The 5,965-nt window shown below is 45.1% G+C and overlaps 1 long non-coding RNA gene across 1 annotated transcript in view; it reads left to right on the top strand.

Moving 5' to 3' along the window:
* Positions 1-997: 997 nt before the first annotated feature.
* The window catches only part of LOC127911329 (uncharacterized), an 11,090-nt gene continuing 6,122 nt past the window's right edge, over positions 998-5,965 (top strand). Inside the window, exon 1 of the long non-coding RNA XR_008077866.1 lies at positions 998-1,348. This is a non-coding gene — a long non-coding RNA (uncharacterized LOC127911329). The remainder of the gene's footprint in view (positions 1,349-5,965) is intronic.

The raw sequence follows: 5,965 nt of genomic DNA, 5'->3' as shown, positions 1-5,965 counted from the left end.
AGGCAAAAGTGGTTGAAAATCCCGTCAATACAACCAGGAACTTCTGCTGGGATGATGGTTATTAACTGCAGAAACGCTGGCCATCATCCGGTAACCAATTAAATGAAAGAAAAGCAAGTAATAAGGGAAGTAAACACTCACACTTGTCTTTTATGACGGACTTAGCTGAGACCTACTTTATTGAGGAATAATGTACTTACTATGAGTGTGATGTGTGGTTGGCCTGGTCCATCCATCACCGACTAGACTAACACAGTCTCTCTTCCTTCCCAGTGGTTGGACACACAACCAGGATGGAACACGGAACCAGGATGGAACACGCAACCAGGATGGAACACGCAACCAGGATGGAACACGCAACCAGGATGGAACACGCAACCAGGATGGAACTCGCAACCAGGATGGAACACGCAACCAGGATGGAACACGCAACCAGGATGGAACACGCAACCAGGATGGAACACGCAACCAGGATGGAACACGCAACCAGGATGTGGCATATAGTGTGAGGTTTAGCTGAGTTAAAGGTAGTATGGGTGTGAGAGGAAAGGGAGGGGTTTTCCTCAAGATAATGTATGTACTTTGTACTCCATACATTTTCCCTGACCCCCTAAAGTACTCGGAATGGAATGCTTAGCAGGACAGGACAATTGTCAAATTCACAAAATTATGAAGAGAACATACCTGGTTGTCCCTACTGCCTCTGATCTGGTGGACTCACTAAACAGAGCACATACTTGGTCATCCCTACTGCCTCTGATCTGGAGGACTCACTAAACAGAGAACATCCCTGGTCGTCCCTACTGTCTCTGATCTGGAGGACACACTAAACAGAGAACATCCCTGGTCATCCCTACTGTCTCTGATCTGGAGGACTCACTAAACAGAGAACATCCCTGGTCATCCCTACTGCCACTGATCTGGTGGACTCTTTGTTTGTAAATGATGTCTGAGTGTTGGAGTGTGCCCCTGGCTATAGGTAAATGATGTCTGAGTGTTGGAGTGTGCCCCTGGCTATAGGTAAATGATGTCTGAGTGTTGGAGTGTGACCCTGGCTATAGGTAAATTATGTCTGAGTGTTGGAGTGTGACCCTGGCTATAGGTAAATGATGTCTGAGTGTTGGAGTGTGACCCTGGCTATAGGTAAATGATGTCTGAGTGTTGGAGTGGGACCCTGGCTATAGGTAAATGATGTCTGAGTGTTGGAGTGTGACCCTGGCTATAGGTAAATGATGTCTGAGTGTTGGAGTGGGACCCTGGCTATAGGTAAATGATGTCTGAGTGTTGGAGTGGGACCCTGGCTATAGGTAAATGATGTCTGAGTGTTGGAGTGTGACCCTGGCTATAGGTAAATTATGTCTGAGTGTTGGAGTGTGACCCTGGCTATAGGTAAATGATGTCTGAGTGTTGGAGTGTGACCCTGGCTGTAGGTAAATTATGTCTGAGTGTTGGAGTGTGACCCTGGCTATAGGTAAATGATGTCTGAGTGTTGGAGTGTGACCCTGGCTATAGGTAAATGATGTCTGAGTGTTGGAGTGTGACCCTGGCTATAGGTAAATGATGTCTGAGTGTTGGAGTGTGACCCTGGCTATAGGTAAATGATGTCTGAGTGTTGGAGTGTGACCCTGGCTATAGGTAAATGATGTCTGAGTGTTGGAGTGTGACCCTGGCTATAGGTAAATGATGTCTGAGTGTTGGAGTGTGACCCTGGCTGTAGGTAAATGATGTCTGAGTGTTGGAGTGTGACCCTGGCTATAGGTAAATGATGTCTGAGTGTTGTAGTGGGACCCTGGCTATAGGTAAATGATGTCTGAGTGTTGGAGTGGGACCCTGGCTATAGGTAAATGATGTCTGAGTGTTGGAGTGGGACCCTGGCTATAGGTAAATGATGTCTGAGTGTTGGAGTGGGACCCTGAACAAGGCTATTAACCCCACTGTTCCCCTGAACAAGGCTGTTAACCCACTGCTCCCCTGAACAAGGCTGTTAACCCCACTGTTCCCCTGAACAAGGCTGTTAACCCACTGTTCCCCTGAACAAGGCTGTTAACCCACTGTTCCCCTGAACAAGGCTGTTAACCCCACTGCTCCCCTGAACAAGGCTGTTAACCCACTGTTCCCCTGAACAAGGCTGTTAACCCACTGTTCCCCTGAACAAGGCAGTTAACCCACTGTTCCCCTGAACAAGGCTGTTAACCACACTGCTCCCCTGAACAAGGCAGTTAACCCACTGTTCCCCTGAACAAGGCTGTTAACCCACTGTTCCCCTGAACAAGGCTGTTAACCCACTGCTCCCCTGAACAAGGCTGTTAACCCCACTGCTCCCCTGAACAAGGCTGTTAACCCCACTGCTCCCCTGAACAAGGCTGTTAACCCCACTGCTCCCCTGAACAAGGCTGTTAACCCCACTGCTCCCCTGAACAAGGCTGTTAACCCCACCGTTCCCTGGGCGCCAAAGACGTGGATGTTGTTTATGGCAGCCCTCTGCACCTCTCTGATTCAGAGGTTAAATGCAAAAGACACATTTCAGTTGAAGGCATTCAGTAGTACAACTGACTAGGTACCCCGCCCCCCCCCCCCTTTCCCTACTATCACATATCTACGATACAAAATCCATATGTAAGTGTATGTAGTTTGTGTGTCTGTCTCTTCAATGTCCTCGCTGTGTAACGGCGTTCTTCGTTGTCGAAAGAGGGTCGGACCGAAATGCAGCGTGGTTGTTACTCATGTTCTTTAATGAAACAATCGCGACACATGAAATAACTTAATAAATACAAAAACAACAAACGGAACGTAAAATCTAATTACAGCCTATCTGGTGAAACTACACAGAGACAGGAACAATCACCCACGAAATACACAGAGAAACCCCGGCTACCTAAATACGGTTCCCTATCAGAGACAACAAGAATCACCTGACTCTGATTGAGAACCGCCTCAGGCAGCCAAGCCTATACTAGACACACCCCTAATCAACCACAATCCCAATGCCTACAAAAACCTAATACGACAATACAATAAACCCATGTCACACCCTGGCCTGAACAAATAATTAAAGAAAACACAAAATACTAAGACCAAGGCGTGACACGCTGTTCAGATCTGTTTTTCTTTTACATCTGTAGCTATCCACAAACTGGTATTCTGTTAAAACGTACTCTGTTTAAACACTGCTAGCTAGCTAGCTAATCATCCTCAGTGTCACGTCCTGACCTTAGTTCCTTATTTATGTCTCTATTTTAGTTCGGTCAGGGCGTGAGTTGGGGTGGGCATTCTACGTTTTGTGTTCTATGTTTTCTATTTCTATGTGTTTGGCCTGGTATAGTTCCCAATCAGAGGCAGCTGGCAATCGTTGTCTCTGATTGAGAACCATACTTAGGCAGCCTGTTTTCCCACTATGGGTTGTGGGTAGTTGTTTTCTGTTTTGTGTTTCTGCACCTGCGTCTTCCTTCATTCTCTTTATTATTTTGTTTTGTGTTCAGTGGCTCAGTTGGTAGAGCATGGCGCTTGTAACGCCAGGGTAGTGGGTTCGATTCCCGGGACCACCCATACGTAGAATGTATGCACACATGACTGTAAGTCGCTTTGGATAAAAGCGTCAGCTAAATGGCATATATATTATTATATTATAAATCAAAATAACATGAACACTTACCACGCTGCGCTTTGGTCCACACCTTCTTCATACGCCGACCGTTACACTCAGGCTGCTATTCTGTTAAAACACAGCTAGCTAGCTAACCATGGTCATATAATATACGATTAACTAGATTCCTTTGTTATAACAGGGATTTAACGTCGTATCAAAGGCGATGGAGCACAATCCATAGTTGTTCCAAAATATACTTTCAAGACTTTAGACAGAGAATACAGTCTCTGTGCTTTAGGATGACCAGTTTCAGTGCCTAAGTGTAACAATGCATGGATTATATTATTTACAACAAAATCATTTTTAGAAACTCAGCAAAAAAAGAAACGTCCTCTCACTGTCAACTGCATTTATTTACAGCAAACTTAACATGTGTAAATATTTGTATATGTCACACCTTGGTCATTGTATTTTGTGTTTTCGTTATATATTTGGTCAGGCCAGGGTGTGACGTGGGGTTTTATATGTTGTTTTCGTATTGGGGTTTGTATTATTTGGGATCGCGGCTGATTAGGGGTGTTGTTTAGGCTTTGGCTGCCTGAGGCGGTTCTCAATCAGAGTCAGGTGATTCTCGTTGTCTCTGATTGGGAACCGTATTTAGGAGCCATAGTTTCGCTTTGTATTACGTGGGTGATTGTTCCTGTCTTTGTGTAGTGTTCACAAGATAGGCTGTTATAGTTTCACGTTCCGTTTGTTGTTTTCGTCTTTCAGTTATTTCATGTACCGCATTTCATTCATTAAAGTCATGAGTAACCAACACGCTGCATTTCGGTCCGACTCTCTTCCTTCAACAGACGAACGCCGTTACAGTATAAACATAACAAGATTCAACAACTGAGACATAAACCGAACAAGTTCCACAGACATGTGACTAACAGATATTGAATAATGTGTCCCTGAAGGGGGGTTCAAATCAAAAGTGGCAGTCGGTATCTGGTGTGGCCACCAGCTGCATTAAGTGCTGCAGTGCATCTCCTCCTCATGGACTGCACCAGATTTGCCAGTTCTTGCTGTGAGGTGTTACCCCACTCTTCCAACAAGGCACCTGCAAGTTCCTGGACATTTCTGGGGAACGGCCCTAGACCTCACCCTCCGATCCAACAGGTCCCAGACGTTCTCAATGGGATTGAGATCCGGGCTCGTCGCTGGATTTGGCAGAGCACTGACATTCCTGTCTTGCAGGAAATCACGCACAGAACGAGCAGTATGGCTGGTCGCGATGTCATGCTGGAGGGTCATGTCAGGATGAGCCTGCAGGAAGGGTACCACATGAGGGAGGAGGATGTCTTCCCTGTAACGCACAGCGTTGAAATTGCCTGTAATGACAACAAGCTCAGTCCGATGATGCTGTGACACACCGCCCCAGACCATGACGGACCCTCCACCTCCAAATCGATCCCGCTCCAGAGTGCAGGCCTCGGTGTAACGCTCATTCCTACGACGATAAACGCGAATCCGACCATCACATACACACAAATTTTACACACAAAACTTTGAAACACAGGGTCCTGAAAAGGGACGTTTCTTTTTTTGCTGAGTTTATTTCATATGATTATATAAGGCAGGTAGCCTTGTGGATAGAGCGATGGGCCAGTAACCGAAATGTTGCTCATTCGAATCTCCAAGCTGACAAGGTAAAAATCTGTCGTTCTGCCCCTGAACAGGCAGTTAACCCACTGTTCCTAGGCCGTCATTGTAAATAAGAATTTGTTCTTAACTGACTTGCCTAGTTAAATAAAGGTACAATTAAAATAAATAAATATACAAGATATCCAAGCAATATAAGATCATATACAGGATTACTAAAGTAAAATAACAAATAAAACATTGGTCATGAATTGTGTTTATTGATCAAACATCCATGGAAAATGATGCCCTGTCATTGCTGTGTTCATCCACTGGGTGAAAACATGAAGATGGAAAAAGGAACGCAACGTACTACATATCTATATTGCTAGACTCTTGTTCGCTAGCTTATCCTTTCCCCCAATGCACAATAAATAGTTGCTCCTAACGAACGTACAGCTAGTTGGTCGAGTTAGCCACATTTTCTACTTGCTAACAGTAACAAACTGGCTCAGAACATTTCCATCCATCGGTTGATGACTGCCTATTGCTGTTTATAGACCCCATGAATATGCTACAGACCTCTAGACAACTCGAGTCCCGAGTCAGTGTGCGGGGGCACCGGTTAGTTGACAGTTTTCCAGAATTTAGTCAGATTCCCATTAACAATCTGAAAGAGCTGTTACATAATAATCAGATTTAGCCATTCTGATGATTTATTCTACACAATGATTCATCAGTTGCTTAAAACCC

Source organism: Oncorhynchus keta, chromosome 24 (assembly GCF_023373465.1).
Source record: "Oncorhynchus keta strain PuntledgeMale-10-30-2019 chromosome 24, Oket_V2, whole genome shotgun sequence".
NCBI classification, from domain to species: Eukaryota; Metazoa; Chordata; class Actinopteri; order Salmoniformes; family Salmonidae; genus Oncorhynchus; species Oncorhynchus keta.
The sequence above is the reverse complement of the archived record's forward strand: the minus strand, read 5'-3'. Positions and strand labels throughout refer to the sequence as shown.